Genomic DNA, 23,549 nt, shown 5'->3' on the forward strand with positions numbered 1-23,549 from the left:
GACAAGAAGACACTTTTGGAATGAAATTAATTTTTAGAATTGTTTACTTAGTTTTTAATCATGAACACCTATCAGACAGTGTAGTCACCAGTATAAAATGTTGGCAGTAAATGTTTCTCCAAACCACTGATTTGCTCACAAATGTGCCAAATCACATTCACATAAAAAAAAGCCCAGTTTACACTGCCCTACCATGTGCCAAACATCAGACAAAGTTATCAACTAGCTGGTAAACTTTACACACACACGCACACACACACACACACCACATCACATCTGGAGGTCGCCTGGATCACGATGTTTACAGGTCTGTGGTAGATATAAGCATCTATACTCATATACTCACATAATATTGGTATTAGTTTTTAGCTACCATAAATATGTTCAGTTGTTGTTTAATTTTAGTGAGTGAACAAGTGAGAAGGCTGTAAAGAGACACACCTCTAAATAAAATACTAGATATACATCTTTTCTGTGCAATGACAGTGCCAAGAGATGCATTATTCAGCAGTACTGAGTGAAAAATGAAAGCTATATGGGTGAGAAATGAATGTGAATGTTAAACAGTAATAAATAACTGTATAACGGTGTCACAGAATAGACTCAAGTACTGAAACACACCAGAACAAAAAGACACAATACCTCTATTCAAAGAAGGGAATGAGGATAATAATAACAAATTAAAAATATGCAGATGTAAACGCAAAGATCAGATTGTTTATTATCCAGATAATACGTCTGGATACAGATCAGATTTTAATACCACATGTAATTGGGGTGAAAGTGGAGCATTTAGCAGCTGAAGAGATATTAGCTATATACCAGATACACATGTCAGTATATAGGTCAATTTGCATACCGACACACTGTCTGCTAATGCTAGAGCAGTCTGAGGTAAAAAGGGAGGCACACTAAAATAAGCCCATGATGTCGAAATATGTGATGCCACAGTTTAGTAGTAGTACTATAGGAGTAAGCTGTACCACATTAGGAAGACACTCCCTGCTGCCATGTCTGCTGCCTAAGATCCAGGGGGAGAAAGTGTGATGCACCGGTCTGAGGAGTAGGGCTGCCAAGCAATTAAAAAAATAATCTAATTAATTACAAGCTTTGAGATGAATTAATCAAAATTAATTGCACACACCAATATTTGCCTTAAGTATTCAAAAAAATATTTCAGTGCAAATGTATTTTGGTCGATGAGTGAATCAATGAATAAATGGACATTCTAAACTTTAAAAAGAGGTGATATTTCACGCCTGAAGTACTCCAATGGTACAAAAATTCCTTGCTGCATAAGTTGCACAAAACATTGCTCCTGTCAACAGTTCCATTTGGGTTTCTTTAAGACCCACTCAAGTGTGTTTTAGTATTTTTGTGATCTTTCCTGATATGTTATATAATTTTTGACAATTCACTACAGTAGAATCTAGGACTTTCATGTCATCCACCAAGTTTGGCTTCTCGTGTTATATAATAAAAGCTGGTATATGGTTGCACGTAGGCTCTACACAGAGCTGATGCCGTAGCCTTTGCAGGGGCCAACAGAACTGTGAGCATTTATACATGTGCGCTGGTTTGTCCGTGTTTCTGGTGGTGGTGAGCGGACAGCCAGCTGACTTTCCCCTTTAAACACACCAACCCATTCGACTCACAGCTGTGTCTCTGGGCTAAAGAGAGCAGACTCTGTCGCCCGCTCCATACAAACCCAGCTTGAACGACTTGGTTTCGGCAAGCCAGCGTTTGCCACCAGGCTGCCCTTCAGCTGGCAGCCAACAGAGGCTCTGGAGGAGGACTATAATCCAAGGAGAGCAGCAGCCAGCTGGTTAGGAGCGACTGCAACAGCAGATTAGTGGAGTGTATTTATTGGGGAAACTTTTTCCAAGTGAACCCAATCAGTCGCTGCGGTCCACGTTGTTGCGATATGCAGTTACATTTCTGGGGAGGTGCGCGTCAGGATATGATGTCGGTTTGACATCAACTCAACCATAAATCACATCTAAGTCTTGGTTTGAGGGAGCGTGTTAAAAGTCATCTGCCTCCATCATGGTTACAAAGCTGCTGGTCAAGGGGCATCAGTGTGATATTGTGTACGATATTTTTTATACAATACATTAATCAAAATTAACGTGTTATATTGACAGCCCTACTTACAGGCTGGACACACTGGATGTGTGTTCAGCGCTGCTGCAAGGCGTTACCTCTCGCTTTTCATTTCAGCGTCCATGTTATCAGGTTAGACTGTTCACACTGGATATCTGAGACATGCTTCTAACGCATGTGTAAAGCATTGCATCATCTAGAAAGTCTTGCCTGTATCTGCCGCAACACACACACAGTTCTCGGCAAAACTGACCTATAGACAGTCATATGGACATCATGCCAGCATTTTACTACAGTTTTAATGCCTGTATGTGTAGAATATGTCACAGACGTGGAGAGAATACACACAACAGGTGAGGGGCAGTTTCTTTCCTGTGCACTCTCTTTCTTTCACTTTCACTTTCTCTTCCTTGTTCCCCTTCTGGCTTTCTCGCTCTTTCAGCGAGAAAAGGAAAAAAGGAAAATCACGGCATCACATTTAGCGATAATTATCAACACAAATACGCGAGTGAGCTGCAGCAGTACATCCATAATTGTGTACTGTGTGTTCTATATCACATACACGACACAGACAGTGATATTGGGAAAAGATAAAATGACTCTCAACAATCACAGTGTTTCTGTGAAGAAGAGTAATATTCCTTATTCAGCAAGTGAGTCTTATTAAAAAGATGAAACCATCAATGTAATTAAAATAAGATTTAATGAATGAATGTAATGATGATAGCAATGCAATCTGATAAGCTACACCCATCTGTTCTTGCAATGTAAACGGATAAAGTAACAACATAAACGAGCGTTATTACATTACATTAATTGTATAGTTTGTATGACATCACTGGGGACTGTAAATGATTATTTACAACAATTGCTAATATTCTCATGACTTACTGTATAAGTTAAAGACGCCATTCAGAATGTTGTGACTGCCACATTTCCCTGCAGCTCAACTAAAGTCGCATTCAAGTTGTAAAAGAACAACAGTCACCTTCTAATGTTTCATTAAAGGAATTATATTGCACAAAGAAGCACAAACATTTAACATAAGTAATGTAGAACTGGCTGAGCTTCACCTTTTTGTGGCCACCAACCAGCCTGCTCCACTAAATACTAACTTCTTCTGTCCACTTGACTTACTAACATGCCCTACAGCTAGCTTAAAGAATACTTGACTTCCTGAGAAAAAAAATTATAAAAAACTCCAATCAAGTATCACATCACATCACATCACATCACATCACATCACCATAAACTGATGAAAGGGCTTAATTCCCAGGCATGTTCTTCCACAGAAAGTGAATAGGCTTTCCCGTTCAGGAATGCACAACATGTCCTGGTTGCAGCTCCTCTACTGTAGCTGTCACTTCTTTAATTGATTTAAGAGAACCTAGAAGCCACAACCCCCTCCGGCTTCATGTCCCACCTCTCACATTAAATATTTCAGGGATACTCTTGATACTTGGCAACACGTGAAAGAAAGCATCATTTAAATTCCTGTGTAGAGTCAGTGCCCTTTTGTTCAATTTCTCATTAACAAGCAGTGTTAGGAGAGGAAAGCAGAGCAGTTACCTCGTCAAGCCTTTCAGTGTCCCCCGGTGCCTCCAGTGTCTAAGTCCAAATATTTCCCGTTACTCTGTCTGTGGTGATTTCTCTGTCCGTTAGTTCACCCTGTTGAACTAAAAGCAGGCTCTGTCAGCCCTGTTCCCTCTCTTCCCTTCTCTTCTCTGTGGATCCTCAAAGCGCTCACTCTCTTTTCCCCTTTAAGTCCCTCCCTCTCTCTCTCTCATACATCCCATGCCCCCCCCTTCTCTGTCCCTTGCTGTACTTTCATCCAATTCCATCCAGTTCTCTCCAGAGTTCTCTCCCTGTCGTTTACTCTGTAGGTTTTTGTCTAAAATATACATTTGTTTTATTGGCTGGACCTTATTAAATACTGTGTTAGAAAGCAGGTTGGACAAAAAAAAATATAGATGTTCAAAATGTAAAAAAATTTATTATTGGCTTTTTTTAATGTTACATGAAAAGATCAACATAATTACATATCGCTAGTTACGTTCATTTGAAGTAGTGCAACTAGGCATTATAAAATGGAAGAAGGTAATACTGTTTTGCGACTGCCTCAGTGTAACCTCTATGGCAACGTTAGCAAACCTTATGATTAGTTTTGACAAATTTGCATCACACTTTTTAAAAGCTTGTGATTCTAGCCTTCTGTAGACAGAAGCTGCATATCTCTGACAACATTCAGTTGCGAGACTCCTTACTGGTGAAAAAAAACTGTCTTTAAACAGACAGGAACCCCGGAGCAGACCTCACATCTAGATAGGTTGGGTTCAGAGAGAGAGAGAGAGAGAGAGAGAGAGAGAGAGAGAACTTGCTCGCACACTCACCCTCAGCCTGTCACTAGCTTGCTAGCAACATCCTCTCTCGCAGATAGCTGAATGTTGGGCTGAACAGTCTTCCAGTGATTCTTCAGGTTACTTTTGCCATTTCTTGCTATAGGTCGTTCCTTCAGCTTCCCACCACATAGAGTGGACTTTACTATGATATGTTTGTCCTTTTCTCTGATTCACTAAGGACAAAACATAGCATCTGATTCGAAAGCCATTTCAGCCTTTGGCAACATGATTTTTTGGAGGATATTTTTCTGGTGGCACACTGGTAGAAGTGATGGATGAGGATACACATCTTTAAAAAAAACCTGATAACCTGATACTACACATAGTAACTGTAATATAATTACTGAAATACTGTTACTTTTGCAGGGCATTACCACCAACACTGCTGCTCTAGTTATAGTGTAACATTTTTGTTGTGAGGATGTTATTAGTGTGGTCCATTAACAAGTGAAACCAGATACAATTTCAAATGAACATATTTAATTATTTATAATATTAGTATATAATATTTAAGTGTTATAATTGGAATTTAAATTGTATTAAAGTTTTTACTGCTAGCAATGTTAGCTTGCAGCCATTATGTCAAAAATTCAGAAAAAAGAAAATGTCTTTCAGCAACCCTGTGGTTCAAACTGAATGTGAATTTTAGAGATGGCATGAGAACATACATTTAACTGTCGTTACCAGGAGTAGACACTGGCCCTGCACGGTGAAAATTATGACTATTGTGCAAGCTGAGAATGTTTCAATAAGCCAAAAACTGTGGTGGCCCAAAGGCTTTATGACTATACTGAACATGTACTGAACATGTACATGTAACAAACATAACAAGCACACACCATGCTAGCTAGCTAGAAATAAAGTCTATATGATCTGTACATCGTGACAAATAAACACATTAATCCAGGCATCACATTTGCCTAGATACAAACAAGCACATTGAGAAGCATTCCAATAATGCTACAGATGAGCATTTTTACTTGTCCTCATCTGTACGCGAAAAATGTATTTTATTAATGGGTGAAGGAACTAAGCAAGCATTCACAGAGGAAATCAGACAAATGTGCAAAACTTGGGGTTAGAACTTTCAAACTATTGGGATCAAGTTATGATAATTTGAGCAACATGTCATCGAACACTGGTGTTAGCCGCACTGATAATTGCTGTGATGAGGTCAACTCTTTTTTTTAACTGCTACAGTCTATGTATATATTAAGGAATACTGTGTTCCAGGAATGGGTTGAGTCGATGCTTAACAGCAACAGTTACATTAGGAACACTCAAAACCCTTCGGTAGTACAAACTGAGTCTTACAGCAGACTCCACAAATGTTCTCAATGAAAATACAGGGCACTTAGGGCCCTGACACACCTGGCTGATGGTGGGTCATTGACCAATGCCAGGGGCCTTCAATGAGCATCTGTGGTCCTAGTTTTGTCCTAGTGTCCTCCACTGTTGGCCTTTGTCAGCAGCTTGTTGGTGGCTTTTCATCCTGAGCATGTTGAACTTGCATTGGAGCCTGCTAAGTGAATCAGTACATGAGAAGAGAAATTGAATAATTAACAGAAAGCTCCTTTGTATATCCGCAGTCCTGAGTCTTCTGGTTTCCAGCCGTCAGCCCTTGTCACCGCTGGTTGTTTGATGTTGGCTTGGCGTGTAAGATACATTGGCCAACATGTCCATGTGATGGGAAAAACTCAAACCAAAGTGCTAGCTGCATCCCACTGCCTCCAGTCCTTATGCTAAGCTAGAGCAACCACGTCCTCGCTTAATTCTCTGCTTAACTCACAGACATAGCAATAATATTGATCTTTTCATTTTACTCTTGGAAAGAAAGTATCAAAGCATATTTCCCAAAATGATTGAAAACAAAGAAAACAAAGATGTGAATGTGTAGGGTATGAATTGTGTTCTTTGACAGAAGAAAAACCGTAGTTAGTTCAAAGTGAATCATCACATTAATAAAATAAAACCGGAGATATATTCTGAATGTAACAGATTCTCTCCGTCTCTGTGTCACTGTCTCTTTCTGCTCAGTCTGTTGTTGAAAGTGTCACAAAACTTATATTTCTCTCTTCCTCTGGCAGTGCCTCTGCCTCTTCCTCTCTTTTCATTTTATCTCATTCCCTTGTTCCCCCCTTCTCCTTCTTCTCCCCCCACCCCCCAACACCCCCTCACACATCCCTCCCGGTAAAGATATTTCAGAGTTGTTGACAGAGTATCAGTCGTGAAGATTCCAGGCAAACGGTCTGTTTCTCTATCGGCTGTTTCGCTGTATTGTAGCTGAGACGCTATCTGACTGCATCTCCCTTGAGCTTCTCGAGCAGGGTTTCTCTCCCAGCGCTTAATCACACACACACACACACACACACACACACACACACACACACTCACAGTCTTACAAGTATGCCTGTTATGACAGCCAAGTGCACAAACATTGGCTCCTGCATAAATATGAGCACAAACACGGGGTGACTTTACCTGCTAGTGTGGTTGTCCATGAAAAAATGATGGCATGTACCCACACAAAAGAACACAAACACACTAATACACATTAAGTAACCCAAACATTTGTTATGTATGACGTGCATGCAGACGTGTGCACACTGAAACGCACAGAAGCACGTTTGATGTGACATGCCTTCATGGCCACACATGCAGCAGGTGAACAAACAAAGACTAAGACTAAATTGTGGCTTAGCATCGCCCCCCTCCCCCATCTATAAGCCTGACACTGCAGGTCTCCTAAAGACCATGCTTTTCTTAACCAATTACAGACTTAACATGTGAAGAGATGCATGTGTGTGTTTATGGGGAGACCTTGTTGTCACAGCTAATACATTTTTCAAATGTTTGCGTTGTGGTGAAGTACATGCAGCCTCATTACATGACAGCAGCTCTTTGGCTGAGTAGTTTGACAGATGATCAGATCAGCTGTTCTATATGTCTCTTTAATCTAACTGCTAATCAGAAAAGCTGCAGTTCTTGCATTTTTGATGGAATCTCGATGGATGAATGTCCCTCACTGCTAACTGACCTATATAACAGTCATTCACACTCACAACATTTAAAAAAATGTATTGAATGTAATGTATTGTTGTTTTGTATTAGGTGACGCACCACTAAAAGTGAGACAGAGGAGGGGTGGGGGTGGGAGATATGGCTGTAAAGGAAATGGAGAGAAACATTAATCAATAGATTAAATTCAATACAACAGATTTTTTTTTTTAAAAGAGCAAAGAAAGAAAGAGAGAAAAGGAACGATTGTAGGGTGTTGTAGAAGTGTGAAGTCTCATGCATCTGAAACCACACACTGTTTAACCAATCTGAACAAAATGCAACACTTACTATTGAGCATCTGAAGAGTGTTTTCTCCAAGAAATAATGAGACTTCATAATAAAGTGACTATTTTTATATATATTTGTGTCCTTCTCACCGCCGGGTTTAGCAGCATGATCTGTGGTTAATTGTGAATCCTTATAATATTTATGGTGTGATCTTTAATGCTTGCTTTGCACATGGTATTTATTGATGTTTTATAATGTGTTGCTGTGCGCTATAGGAGCGATGGACAATTGCATGAACTGCTACTGGGCGTGTGGTGGTAACTGGTACGTCCCTGAACTGTCAAAACAAAAGCACATGTCGCTGATTGACACACCTGTTGAATCCTTTAATCAGTGATCTCATTCGCCAGCTGAGGATTTCCACTCTTCATAAGGAGGATGCCAGATTTTCGCGGGGCACAGAGAAAGAAAGAAAGAAAGAAAGAAAGAAAGAAAGAAAGGAGATCTCCAGAGGCTGTGGTTTCAACGCTCGCTATCTCCTGAGTTAAGGAAAGCGATAATTTCCCTCCTCACGGGGGATGTGCGTGTGACCTCAAGAAGTTGATGAATTGTTGTTTGTATGCTGAATCCGCTTTTGCCTTTTTGTGTCGAAGGCTCCGGATCCAGAGGGCGGCAGCAGAACAGCAAGGCTGACGGCGCTGGATGATGAGATGGGAATCGACACCAGCTACGCGGAAGTCCCAGTTCTGGACATCGGATCTGGACTGCATTGCGCTGACCACATCACTGAAGTAGGCAACCTCTGTTGACGCTCCGGTGTAAGGAGAAACCAGGAGTCGATCAAACTGGATTGGACTATTGGTAACAAAACCATTTTCTGGACTGCTATAAGGACATTGCTCTCATGCTGCATGAAATAGTTTTGAAAAGAAATGTATCTACGAACTTGCATGTGTTTTAATGAGACTTCATAAAAAAGTGACTATTTTTATATATATTTGTGTCCTTCTCATTGTGTTGGTGTGACCAGGAATCTGAGCCTAAATTTGATGCTAACGGCCTCAAAGCCGTTACACAATTGAAAATTAAAGAAATTTGAACTTGAAGTAAGCAAAATAAATGCCACATTTCTGCAGGGAATAATTTCACTGTGTATTCTTTGATTCTGTGATCTGTTTTTAAATGACACGCAAATTAACCATCCTATAAAGTGTGTCTTACATAAAAAGGCTTTTCATTCTGATACTACCAACAACAGGTGCTAGTTTGTATGTAATCTGAATGACAGCTGTACACAACATGTTGCAATTTCAACACCAATGTTGGAGCAGGAACATTTGGGGAAAAAAATGCAAAGAGTTTGGGTCCTGGGATCAAAATGCAGGTAAAGGTCATTGGTGGGAGTAAGTCACACATGCAAGTCAAAAGCAAGTCTAAAGTCTTAACCTTTAGTCACTAGCTACCTGGCTAACATTTGACAATAAATTAATGATCACAAGTAAGCTAAATTGCCAATCAGTTAGCCAAAAGGAGACATTCCTGTGCCTTTCTGTGTGACTTTTGGAATGAGTGATAAATTGCTGGTCATGTCAGATTTTTTTAGCAGCAGACCTTGCATTCCACTCTTAATACAGTCAATAAAAACATTATCCTTGAATCCAAATTTTAATGTTGGACTAGCCCCCTTGTATATCTGGCTCTGCTGGTCTGCCATGTGCTAGCAGGTTGCCAGGTTGGCACATATTGCACTACAATCATGTTTAAAAAACAAAACGTAACTTCTCCTAATCCTTCAGTCAAGTCACAAGTCATGAATGCAGAGTCAAAGTCAAGTTAATACTTTCATTAAGGTTAGTCAAGTGCTTAAATTTGCGACTTGAGTCAAGTCATGTGAGAGCAGTCCCCCGCCTCTGGTTAAGGTCCTGACTTTCTCAAAAGAGAAGTCCCTGTAAGACTGTATCTAAGTGCTGTCCTTCAAATGAAGCCATTAGACACACTGCTGGCTATCAGAGATTGAAAACTGAAGAAACTGAAAACATTGGGAGAGGTGCAGCCAAAAACATTCACATCTGATGTCATAAAGAAAACATGAACACTCAAGGTTAAAAATAGAGTTTTACACAAATATAAACACTGGGATGAGGACAGTATTTTTGTACTAAATTCATTATAAATGAATAGAATGCAAATGGGGGGGTAGGGGTCAGGTTTATAAAATGTGTATTTTCTTAGTTAATGGTCTAGCTGTCAGTCTGTTCCATATTTTTTACTGTTTTTGTTTCCAATTAAGAGTTGTCCCTTCTTTTAATTATGTTAAAACTTACAGGAAAAGAAAGGCCAGTCTGCTCATATATGCAGTCGTAATCTAAGATTGCCATACTGGCTTTCAATGAAAACAAATTAACATAGAGAGACAGTAAAGCACGTGGACAAGTCATCAGTCATACACAGTATTTATTAACCTATGCTACAGTAGAGCAGGTTCTTTGTGTTGGCAGAGATATTTTACATCTGAAAGGCATCAGTAAACCAACTCTCTCCTCCATCAGCACAAATGAATTAAATATAGATCACACTTAAGCCATACTATACAGTCACTGCTGGTATGTGTGAATTGTCTTCCCTGCAAAGTCAGTTAAGGTGGTCTACGATCAAGTGATTATGATTAGACGCAACAGTGCAAGTATGTGGTGTGTGTGTGTGTGTTCTCTGGTCCGCCCCTGCACAGATGGTATGGCGTGCCCCTTTAGAGATGCACAACTTAATCCCTCAAACACATGGTGGGCTTAATCGGAGTGTGTGTGTGTGTGTGTGTGTGTGTGTGTGTGTGTGTGTGTGTTGCTGGTATGTAATGCACACCAATAAGTGGTAAAGGCTGTGAATATGAAATGTTAATATTAGTATTCTGGGTGTGACATGAGTGCACACCAACTTGTCAACACACCTGCTGTATTACATGATGCTCTTTGGTTTTTCATCAGATAAATGAATTAAGATTGGTTCATTTGTGTGTGTGCTTCCCAACCGCACACATGCATACACACAGCTGTCCACAAGAGTGTGCAATATAAAATCCTCCAACTTGTAAAATAACTAGAGCAACAGTGCCCCCTAACACACCAAAAAGTCAAAAGGTCTTGTTTGATGGGTTTGTGTCATAGGTTGGCTCTTAAGCCATTACAAATGAGAAGGTGATGCAGATTTCAGCAACAAAGGCTCCTACAGTAGGTTTTGGATATCAGTATAGTAAGTGGGTGAGTGAAATGCTCTGGTTGGAAATGCTGCCGCACACTTTATTCTACAGCTTTGGCCCTGCCATACAGTGGCCAACAAAGGCAAACATGCAGCAACTTAAGAAAACATGCAAATAGACAAAACACAAGCAAATTAAGTAAAGTTCAATTTGTCAACAAATGCGCAGCATTTAGGAAATGCACTGCAAATACACACAACACAACCAAACACACTCACGTGCTGCAAAAGGCCTGAAAACTTAGGCCTTTAATTAGGGAAAACATGCAAAAGCATTGCAAGGTCACCACACTGACCTGTGTGATGTGAAAGACTGTCACTTGTGTCTGTACTGCTTTACACAGGGGACAGGTTAATATGGAAAGACCATCATCACCTGTTACTTAGCAACAAGGATGGTAAGGGTGCACAAAATGTTGGGATCTTTCAGGGGCTTTGAAGCTCTAACAGGCCCTTTAGATGCTGTGAGTGCACAGAGCATTGGTTAAGAAACATCATCATCATTGAAGTTCATTGCCATGAACTTTTCCTACTTAACCATAGCCAGAATCACAATATGTTGACAGACCATTTGATGAGAGTAATGTCTTTTCATGATTACGGCGTAAAATATCAGTACAGTTGAAAAATAAGTCGACTGGTCTTGCCTTTGAATGTGTGTCCTCTCTGGCCCCAGTTTATTGATTTCTATTAAGATCTCTGGAAGAAGAGAAAACACTCCTTTTCTCAAAATGGAACATGTTTCTTAACTTCAAGTTTAGTAAATCCTTTGACTGATCATTTCTTGTTTTCTGCTCTGTCTGTCTCTCCATATGTTTGCCTTTCCAAATTTCTCCATGCCTCCCCCTCACTTGTCTTGCTTTTTATTTGTACATCTCTGCTTCTTGACCTGAAGTGGCCTGCATCCATCCCAGCAGACACAGTGTCTTCCTGAGCGAGGAGCTCTCTCGGTTCAGTTATTGTGCTTTGTGGTGCAGACAGACATGGAATGGGAGTAAATACACCCTTTAAAGCTCTGGTCTACGATCTGAGAAAGGTTTGAAAAAAGCATCCCCCCCACACACACACCCCTCCCCTCTGTGCTCCTTAACCCCTCCCCTCCGAGCTTGTATCGCTCTCCCCTCGGAGTCCCGCGACACACCCCCTCCGGCTACAAGCTTTTTTTTTTTTTTCTCATCAACGAACTTTATACGTCCCGCAACAAGCACCAAGAGCAACAAGCCGGCAGAAACCAAATACAGCCCAGCTTTGAATACGGAGTAACGATGTCGGATTCACAGATAAAGTTATTACAATGCACGTTGAAACTCACGTAAATCTTGTAAGTCATTACAATGTCCACAGCTAAGCTCCACAGCCAAGCTAGCGTAACGTCATTAGCATGCTACAGCTACGTAATCAGTTACAACAGCTAAGTTAGCCACTTCTAAAAGTTACTGAGGGCCAAGAGACTAACAGATGCTGCCGCCAGCTTTCATCACAACGATCGCTTCCACATTGTGGCTGAAAAACAAACCTGTGTGTGTCCCAGCTGCTGTTCGGTGCTACTCAGACTTGTTGTTAGCTTACAATGCTAGCATAGAGGCTAACGTCTCCGTCGAACAAGTAAACAATTGTTGACAACACTGCAGAGACAGACACCGTCTAATAACACAGAAACAAACTAATGGCAGATCTCACAGTCATAAGCAGCATCAGCATGAAAGTTATCTGTGTCACAACATCCACAATAGAGACGAAGGTTACCTGCTCAACAGAAACGCCGCTGTATCAGCACCGGGTCCATATCTTCACGGACCTTTCGCCACCGTTCAAACGATGACCCGATGTTTATTCCGTTTGAGCCCTCTTTGTTTCACATCTCGCTTTGTGTCTTTTCAGTGACAGACTTTCTTTCTTTGACTCTTTGTCGGTGGGGCGAGCAGAGGCAGCTGAACTGCTCAGGGCAAAACAAACCTCTTGTCCGCTTGTAGTTTCAAATGCGGAAGTGGGTCGGGACCAGACGTGAGCAGGAGCAGGAGAGTGAGCGAGGATTGGATCGGAAAATTGATCCAATAGGAGCCATCCGGGCCGGATGGTTCCTATTGGTCCATTTCTTTTCAGTTTTACAGACACTAGAGAGAATGGATTTTTTTGGTTCCTTTTACTCTCCACATTGTGTAGGTGGTACTATTGGGTCATAACCACCATCTAAATGATGTTAATAATAATAACAAATCTTTCAAATCGTAGACCATAGCTTTAAGCTGTTATGATTCATTTGGTCATCATGCCAGACAGAGGTAAGTCTTACTTTCTTGAGCTCGAAAGGCTCACATTTCATCAGTCTTGCTAGGTCTTAAAAAGTATTTTCAAGTACAGACAAAAGTTGGTTCACTTTTACCTTTGATGCCTGTGCATCTTTTGTGCAGTTTTTTTTTCATAAAGAGAAAAACTGCCTGGAAAGAAAATGACTATTATTTGTTTATCACAATATTCCTCAGAAAGATAGCTAATGCAGCATGTCTCGTGTTGTTCAAACATTAGCATGTCATCCTTTTTGCATTCTCTGGACAGATGTTTGATTGTGCATAATATCACAGAATTTAAGAATACACATTTGATTAGCATGTTGTTAGCTAAGCCACAGCTATATGATAGAGTAGTTAAGCTATCTCAAAATCCTGACTGTGTTGGGACCTCACCATATGGTCCTAGCAATAAAGAGGCCTGCATGTAAACCAAAGCCTATAATGCAGCCTCCATGCACTAACCAAGCCTGAGATCGAAGGAAAAGGGCGCCAAACCCCTTAAAGAAATTTATGAGGTCCAGATTTATTTTTTTTTCATTTTTTTTATTGGATCTGGTTTTTTTTAATGGAGCTGTTATCTGTTAATACCTGTTAAGACGCTGTTGTCTTATACTATCTTGGGAAAAAAAATCCACAGTCAAGTTTTCCTGCTAGCTGCTAGCTGTCTTACTGAGAGCTGTCAGTTTAATATGTAGAGACAGTGGAGTAGCCAAAAATTGTACTCAAGTATAAGTACTGTAAAAAAAACAAATAGGCCTAGTAGAAATAAAGGCAGTGATCAAAATAGCTACTGCAAGTAGAGTATGAAAGTACTAAAAATGACTTTACGACTGATGTTGTGAGTAACTTCAAAGATACTTTTATTTGATGTGGATCTGACTGATCTGATTATTTCAACCACAGATGGTCCTCTATTGGTAAAGGTTAATAAATGAACAGATGTCTCTTTTTATTTGTGATGAAATGACAAGTTATCTTTGGATTAGCTCAAATGGCAGATATACATTATTATATTATCTGTCTGAAAATGTCTCATATCAGATGACTCATCTGACTTCATGTCTTTACTTTTACCTGAAGCCCTTCTGTGGTTTAAACTTTATATCACTAGTTTGTTTTCAGCTGAAATATTTTTCTACATTACAGCAGAAAGCAGGAGTAATAGTAGTTTTGAAGCATGAACGGTGTGTATAGATTAAATGTATATGTATATAATACATTTAATTATGAATTATTGAATTATTAAATGTATATGTTTTAACACAACAGACAGCTGTGCTCTCTTTCACACTTCACAGCTACAGCCCACTGCACTGTGCACTGATAATTCCTCTGTAAGTATTAGCTGTTGGCGCAATTTAAAAGACATCCTCCTGCTGCAGCTTCTGTCATTATGCTGCTTTGAACAGTCATGTGGAGGCTTTACTGTGGTAGAATAACTGAGCTCCATCAGACCTGGGACCAGCTGACCAACAGCTTCTTAAACGAAATGTTCATGAATTTAGAAAATAATACATTAATAAACTAGAGCCCGACCGATATATCGGCTGACCGATATTATCGGCCGATATTAGGCATTTTCCAAACTATCGGTATCGGCATTTATAATGGCCGATAAATGAATATTTTTAAAAAAATTTAAAAAATGGACGAAACAACCTTCAACCATGTTATAAGTGTTGGTGTTGCATTGTTTGTCCACCAGTGGACACTCTACAACGTCCCTGTTGGCGACACTCGTGTTTAAAACGCCACACACCCTACAACCAGCTGATCCAGCCAGAGTCGGGCAGAGCAAACCAGTTATCCACGACTGAGATCATCGTTGAAGTGTGTTCATGGCAAGTTGGCAATTGTCACGAGAAATACATTGCTTGAATAACAATTAAAAGAACATCACCATCAGTTCTCTTAACTCAAATAAGCATGACAAAATTTGTGACTACCATGTCCAGTTTTGCTGCTGTTACGTGTAAGCCGAGAATGAAACAGACTTAGCTTGTAATTTTGACGTTCCTTTGTTCTGTTGTGACAATAAAACAAACATGTTTATTTTTAAACTGCATTATCATATTATTTCAGTGAGGACTCATAAATAACTACAAATAACTAAAGTTACGGAATCTGTTTATGTTTTGTTACGCGTTTCTGGATTAATTTATATATATATATATCGGCCGATATATCGGAATATCGGATTTTTAAATCACCAAATATTTGTATCGGTATTGGCCTTAAAAGTCCTTTATCGTTCGGGCTCTAATTATAACTAAGAAGCAGAGAGGTCCAATGCAGACAGATCCAGCTCAGAGAGACCTTGCTCATGGAGCAAGTTTTTCATACATTAAGGTATAAGCAGATTAAGATAAAGATTTACATAATAGTAATAGGATTTGTAGGTAAGTAATGCCACTTTTATAGAATTGGCTGATTCTAATTTATAATAGGAAATTAATTTCTACATGAAATTACATTGTATCAGATTGTATCACATTGTTCCCAAACCGGATCAAATCGAAATCAGATCATATTATATCGAATTGTTCCATAATAAAAAGAATCTCCCCTGAATTGTATCGTAACCCATGTATCTAGATATGTATTGAATCGTCTCATGAAGGGGAGAGATGCACACCCCTAGTAATTATTAATCGCTAATTACCGAACCTATCCTACCATTTAACCCAACAACTGAATTCCTCCCTTTTTTTGTTATATTTGTAGAAAATCTCAACATTCAGACAGCAATCAATAAATCAAATGCTCTGACAAATATTACTTTGTCCTGATGATCATTTACAATGAGGTTGTATCTTTCTCCCCATTCTGTTAAACCGGAGTCTGGTCTTGTTAGCCCCAAAAAACTGCCCTGGCCATTACCAAGATGGCTGCCAATTGGCAGAAATTTGCCATAATGGACTTTGACTGTACCTGCTCACACGAAGTCAATAAGCGGCCTATACGAGTTGGCCCTACGCCGTGAACTATCTGAATAATGCCATATGTAACCTGTCATATGAGTCACTGAGCCCATGAATTTCCCACAGTGTGCCTCGTTCCACTACATACAGTATGTACTGTATATGTAAGCTTTACGGGGCACACAAATTTGCCCTAAATAGGCTTACCAAATGGTACCAATAAGACAAACCAGGTCAAGTCAATACTGACTTGCTATCTGTAGAGCCTGTATGTAACCTAAATGGGTCCCTGTTGGCTTGGATCTTTTCCTTTTACATAATATTTTGCCTTCATAAAATTAGACAGACAAGACACATACATCCTATTGGTGAGACTTAAGCAATAACATTGGTTTGTGCTTTAAAAGTATTTTCTACAATATGGACAGTCTTTGAAATTTTTCTACCACCTGGTTTACAGTTCATTAACCCACACAACGATTAGTTGTCAGCATCCATTAACTTCTACATTACAGTCAAAGACGAACTCAAATGTTACAATCTATAAGGATTAATTAAATTAAGTGTGTTCCCTTCATATTAAAATAAGTTTACAACTTGTGTTATTTGATAACATTATCTCATATGATGTTGTTCTTAAAAAGTAAATATGTTAAGTTATTAAATGATGGCATTTAGACTCATCCAATTCTCTATGGACAAACCACATCATCACCACAAGACCCATACACAATCAGGACCCTATTTACATGGACTGTGGCACTCGGTGCTAGCACGTTTATGGCATGTCCCTATCAATTTTGCTTGTTAAGCAGCAGATAATCTTAGTAAGGCGCATGGTGCAAAGAAGTTGTATTTATTCCTCGGCTGCTGGACCCTCTGCCCCACCATTTCACAATCATCAACAACTCTTGACTGCATATGAAAAAATACACTTATACTTAACTAAGGAGGACAATCAACATGATCATGTGATCGCCAAAGCTGCGTTTTTTGCAGCGCTCCTAACTGACCCAGGATCTGTTGTGTCAACTATTATACTATGCTATTTGTGGACAGGTCACGCTAACAGATCAGTATTAACCTGCTCCTTAACGTGTTCTGAAATGGCTTCAGCTGGACCAGAAGCGGAGTTAGGGGATTTAATCTCCAAGAAAAACAGCACGTAGCTCATTTGGGAGTATTTTTCGGGTTTGAGGCTGCAGACGTGCACATGAAAAACAGGTACTGTGCAAAACCTGTCGCGCTAAAGTTGCAATATCCAGCGGAAACACAACCAATTTATACCGGCACTTGAAAAATCACCACAGGAATTTGCATGACGAGTGCATGATGAAAAAGTCCGGTGAAAATGATACTCAGGCTGACTGTAGCAAACAGACTACAATTACAGCATCTTTTGCCAGTGTAACTCCGTATGTAAATATCTAATATATAATATCCATTAATAAAATTTTTAACTTTAGTTTTCATTCTTGCATTAGAGTTATAGCATTTAATGTTTTAATGTTACTGTACATTGCGAATATTGCAGTGACGCTTGATTTGAAGGAAAGGGTGAATCAAATCGAAATCGCAATATCTGCCAGAAAAATCGCAATTAGATCTTTTCCTAAAATCATTAAGCCCTAAGGAGGAGTGCTGCTGCATGTCCCTCTGTGTGTCATGCTAATTATAATCCTGATCAATAGCAGGTGTTATACAGGTGGGTGAATACATCCTTAATGAGGAAAATATTAATGATATTATCTGAAGCGATCCTCCAGCAGCAGCAATGATATGTGTATCTCTTAGGGGTGTAACAATACACAAAAATCACGGTTCGATACGTACCTCAGTTTTGAGGTCACGGTTCGGTTCATTTTCGGTACAGTACGGGAACAAAATGCAAGACATAAATTTGCTTGTTGTTTATTTGGAACTTCTTTTGTAAACCAACAATTTATTGTAACATTAAACAAAATATGAAAATAAAATAAAAAAATAGAATACTGTTGTAAAGTGCTGCCTGGTAATAAGTTAAATAAATAATTTTCACTGTCTCTTTAAGTCCCTCTGCCAGGTTTGCACTGGTGTGTTGTTCATACGGGCTGAGTTGCAGGGAGAGGCTGCTTGATTGCCAAAGTCAGCTGCGTTTGCACTAAGGTCATTTTTTTTACTTGTAGCAGTGATATTCACACTCGGGTGGTGCCGTTTCAAGTGCCGCGGCACAACGCAGAATTTCAGCCGAATTTAGCACAGAGCAGACAGGAAGTCTGACACGAAACAACAACAATACATCCGGTTGATTTTCAAAATAAAACACTCCGTGTTGATACAAGCACAAAAACCTCAAAAAAGAGACAAATACGCGCTCTTCTTCTAATCCTTCAGGCGGAAACACTTCGTGTTATGTTTATAACACGTATAACTGCAGTCGTGTGTGATTACGCAATTATCACGGGAATTCCTCGGTTTCGTTTCTCCAGCTGTTCGGCGGAACTGCGCCGTGCCGGACTCGTCTTTCTCCGTTGCAATATTTAACCAGGAAGCCGAAGTGTTCCCAAGCAGGAGACTTAAGCGACAAGGGAGGGTCTTCACGCTCTGGTTTCGCGCTAGCGTTAGCCATGACGTAAACGGGCTGCACGTGTAGCTGCAGGCAGAAAATAAACACACGCAACTTCCGTTCTGGAAACTCACCCGTGCCCAGCCCTGTACCGAACCGAACGTCCTGTACCTGAAACAATTCAATACAAATACATGTATTGTTACACCCCTAGTATCTCTACATTAACATGCGCATTTGTACACAAGGAACAGCTGATAAACTTCATTGATTAGCTGAAACTCCTGAGTGGCTGACAAGATCAGTTAGTATTTGATATTTATTAATTTTTTGTGTTCTACACATCGAAAGGTTGCACACACAGTTCAGATTCATACAGTAAAGTAGTTTGGCATGAAGCAGCCATCCTCCTGATAAATCCTGAGATCCTGTCCAAATATATTTTTTTCAGAAGCTAAAAGTTGAACTCTGAACTAAGTTCAGCTTTTAGTTTTGCTGATTAAATGTGCCACAATAGCTGTTGTTGTAAAGTGACATTACTGCATTCATGGAAATGTTTAAAAGAACTGAAAGCAGCCTCTCATCATAAAATCAGACCATATGTATGTTGTGAACTATCTGAATAATGTACCCTCAATACCTCAGCATTTTAGTTACCTCAGTATTTTATTTTATTTTATTTTATAACTACTTAAGCATTTTATTGTATATAGTACTTTATTGATTGTTATTGTTTCTATATTTGCCCTTGTATTTTGATTGTATTTGTACTTGAATGTACCCGCTGCTATGATTACCTAATTTCTAATTAATAATACCTAATAATAATACCTAATACCTAATACCTACCTAATACCTAATTAATAAAGCTATCTATCTATCTATCTATCTATCTATCTGTCTATCTGTCTGTCTGTCTGTCCATCCTTCAAGCTGTCACTTTCTGCTGCCTCAAGATAGCAGTCCGCCATCAATGCGCCTGACCACACCTCACTTTATGACCAACACGCCCAGGTGCACAGATGGCCGCAAGTACATCTACAATTTACATAATGTGGGAGCTGAGCATTAAAATGACAACTGTGTCAGTCTGAAACTGGCAATGACACTTCCACTGCGCCATGCACCACCTTGCGATGAGCATGAAGGAGTATGTTTCTTTATCTACATCTTCCTCTAAGCCCATTTTCCATATTATCTTTACATTGTCAGGCTTATTTAAAATCTTTAAACTCTGTCAGTCTATGCCCCCCTTCCCCTGACTGTTTTCTGCATTCACTGTGCTGTGGATGGAGGGCAGTGAGCAAATACACTCTTGTTTGTCTTTTCACATATTCTACTTGACTCCATGGTAAATCAAATGGTCAAAACACACTTGTTTCTAAAAGGCAGAAAAAGGTAACATTTAATTTTGTTTCATTTAGCAACAGGAAAAGTTAGTAGCACTTAATAAGTTCATGTTGGAAACAAAATGTACTTGCATCTGATTGGCTGCTGTTCATCCATTAAAATTGCATATGTCAAACATGGTTTTGGTAAACGCAGCATATACTCTATGTTTTAGAAAGAAGTAAGCACTGAAGCATTAGTGAAATTACTGTTACGCTGTGTGGTGCGGGGCAGGACCCAAAGCGGACAGCGAGGCAGGAGATGAGGTCACTGGTGGAAACTGGCTTGAGTTGAGACACATGAAACGTGGAATGAACTGGTAGAGATGCTGGCAGTTTGAGACGGACGGCAGAGTGGTTGATGACCTTATCCACCTCAAAGGGTCCAACAAAACGCGGGGCCAGCTTGCGGCACTCCACTTGAAGTGGAAGGTCCTGAGAGGAGAGCCGAACCCTCTGTCCAAGTTGATATTGGGGGGGCAGCAGACAGTGACGATCTGCCACACGCTGACTTCGCCGGACAGAGCGGGTAAGGGCATCACGGGCAGACCTCCATACCTCCTTGCAGCAGGTGACATGAGCTTGGACAGAGGGAACAGCGACCTCATCTTCCTGAGTGGAGAGAAGTGGTGGTTGAAAGCCATTGGCGGCCATGAAGGGGGTCATACCTGTAGCAGAACTGGTGAGTGAGTTGTGGGTATACTCCACCCAGGGGAGAAAAGATGACCAGGAAGTGGGATGACGGGCTGTGATGCAGCGAAGGATGGGTTCCAGGTCCTGATAGGCCCTTTCACTCCGTCCATTAGATTGCGGGTGATAGCCTAAAGTGAGACTAGAGGTGGTGCCAAAAGCCTTACAAAACACTTGCCAGACTTGGGATGTGAACTGGGGTCCACCGTCCGAGACAAGGTCAGAGGGGATCCCGTGGAGCTGGAAAACATGGAGGGTTAGGAGGTCGGCTGTCTCAGATGTGGATGGGAGCTTAAGCAGGTGAGTAAAGTGAACCATCTTGGAGAAGCAATCCACTATAGTGAGAATGGCAGAGTGCCCATCAGACAGCGGGAGACCGGTAACAAAGTCCACAGCGATGTGTGACCAGGGACGACTGGGTATAGGCAGTGGTCCGAGAAGACCAGCAGGAGGGCGATGAGAAGCCTTGCTCCGAGCACACACCACATAAGCTGCCACAAACTAATTTACGCCCCTTGACTGGCTGGGCCACCAAGTCCGCTGAGCTCCGGGATGACCCCACTGCAATACCTGGGACCAGACCTCCTCCGGAATGAACAGGCGGTTTGGTGGACCTGTACCAAGGTCACGGTGTCTGCGTTCAGCCTCTCGCACTACGGTCTCTATCTCCCAGGTAGCAGCTCCAATGATCCGGGGAGAGGGCACGATGGGCTAGGGTTAGGGGCTCCTGGATAAACCTGTGGTAGAAGTTAGCAAAACCCAGAAAACGCTGTAACTGCTTGCGGAAGGAAGGAGTGGGCCACTCATCAACTGCCTGGATCTTAGGGGGGTCTGTCTTCCCAGGCTATGACAAAACCAAGGAAGCTGACCTCAGCTGAGTGGAATTTGCACTTTTCAGGTTTTACAACAGTTTGTTTGTAAGCCTCTGGAGCACCAGCCTCACCTGTTGAATGTGTTCATCTAGAGTCCGGGAGATCAGTATATCATCCAAGTAGATGAAAAAAAAAGTGATTCACGGCTAGGGCATTACAGTAAGCCGAAAGGCATCACCAGGTACTCAAAATGTCCAAGTGTGGTTTTAATTTTTGTTTGAAAATGTTTTCAAAAACACAGTCCACCACAGAACTTGACAGGTCGTAACAATTACATAAGATACACCAAATACACAGAGACACATTGCCATCTTGTGACAACAGTGAAAAAAGAGCTTTTCTAGCTTACAAAGGAGAATTTTCTCAAAACAGGAAGGAACACTTCGTCCCAATTCAGTTTATGATAATTAATTAGTTACAATCATAACACTGCATTTATATCTCCCTAACAGTTGAATTGTAAATAGTTAAATTAATAGTGCATTATAAGGCCCAGTGCCACTGTTATTTATTTTGCTCCAATAAGTAGTTGCCTGTACATCCAAAGGTGTCTTGAGGGTGAAATTTTAAGTGGTTCTTAAATATGTTATTTATGTGTTTTTTATGATGTATGAGTCTGGGACAATTGGCTTGTAGTATCTGATGTTAATCTTGGGGGATTTTAACACTTGTAAAACGGATAGCGTGCTGCCATCATTTCAACAGTTTGTGGATACTCCCACCAGAATTGCAAACATCTTGGACATGTGCTCTGGCAACATTACAGATGCATGCCCTGCCTGTTCATATCTACCTCTTGGACTTGCAGATCACAATATCATCTATTTAATTCTGCTGTACAAACAGGAACTAAAACACCGTAAGCCACAATAATACAGCATCCCACAGTGGTCTGGGGACGCCATTTGTTATATCCAAGGCGCCCTGACATGCATCGATTGGAGTATTTTTGATGGAAATCTGAATGACAGGGTTTCTGTCATTATGAATGACATCAACCTCTGTATAAACAAACCACCAAAACATAAGGCATGCTCAAATACAGGGCCAGCCTCAAAATGGCAAATCGAAAAATAAAAAAATTGCTGTGAAAGGTGAAACAAATTTAAGGACAAACTGGAGTCTGAATTTGCCAACATGAACATCAAGCAGACATTTAAGAGGGTGAAAACCCTAACTGGGCGTGAATCCAAATCCAACTGATGTGAAAAAACTAATCAAGAATCCTTTGCATAAGAACTCGAAACATTCTATGACCATTTCAATACCCACAATCTCTCAGCTGAGTGCGAAGTATGGCTGAAATCCCTCCATCAGACCCAAACATTTTAGCAGCAAGCTTAGCCGATTCAAGCTGGGTATGGCCATGGGACCTGACAGAATCCCAGCAAGGGTGCTGAAGGCCTGTGTCCAGGAACTCTCACCAATTCTTCTTACTCTTCTGCAAATCCTACCTGACTGTGCTGTTATGCTACTAGCATGCTGGTCCTACAAGTGATCTTTTGTCCATATGGACAGATTAAAAGTAGAAATGTAGATTAGAATAAAAGTAAACGGATGGATGCCAGGCAGATCATAACTGTTCGCTTTAAACTGGGGCACAAGACCAAACTGACTGAGTACAAGTGAAACACCTTCTACACAGAGACATATTTTTTCAGTGTTCCCTCTGTGGCATTTCACTAACAAAGACCATGCCCTCGTGTAGCATAAAGCTAGTTTTATTTGAATTGATAGAAGGCTTGATGAGGATAGGGGAAGAGGGTCGAGGTAGGTGGATGAAGGTAAAGGGGATTAAGT

At 40.5% G+C, this 23,549-nt stretch overlaps 2 protein-coding genes and 1 long non-coding RNA gene across 3 annotated transcripts in view; 1 reads left to right on the forward strand and 2 right to left on the reverse strand.

Moving 5' to 3' along the window:
- Positions 1-3,785, reverse strand: part of LOC311266284 (cadherin-12-like) — a 96,561-nt gene extending 92,776 nt beyond the window's left edge. The window contains exon 1 of the mRNA XM_084368574.1: positions 3,673-3,785. The gene's annotated coding sequence lies outside the window, so the exon portion shown is untranslated. The remainder of the gene's footprint in view (positions 1-3,672) is intronic.
- LOC311267010 (class I histocompatibility antigen, F10 alpha chain-like) overlaps positions 1-23,549 on the reverse strand; it is a 501,763-nt gene that overhangs the window by 456,759 nt on the left and 21,455 nt on the right. The window lies entirely within an intron of this gene.
- Positions 8,238-8,785, forward strand: LOC311266285. Its single transcript, XR_014623694.1, has 2 exons — positions 8,238-8,333; positions 8,444-8,785. It is a non-coding gene; the product is annotated as an uncharacterized lncRNA (long non-coding RNA).

Source organism: Pagrus pagrus (assembly GCF_965226575.1).
Source record: "Pagrus pagrus genome assembly, chromosome: 12".
NCBI classification, from domain to species: Eukaryota; Metazoa; Chordata; class Actinopteri; order Spariformes; family Sparidae; genus Pagrus; species Pagrus pagrus.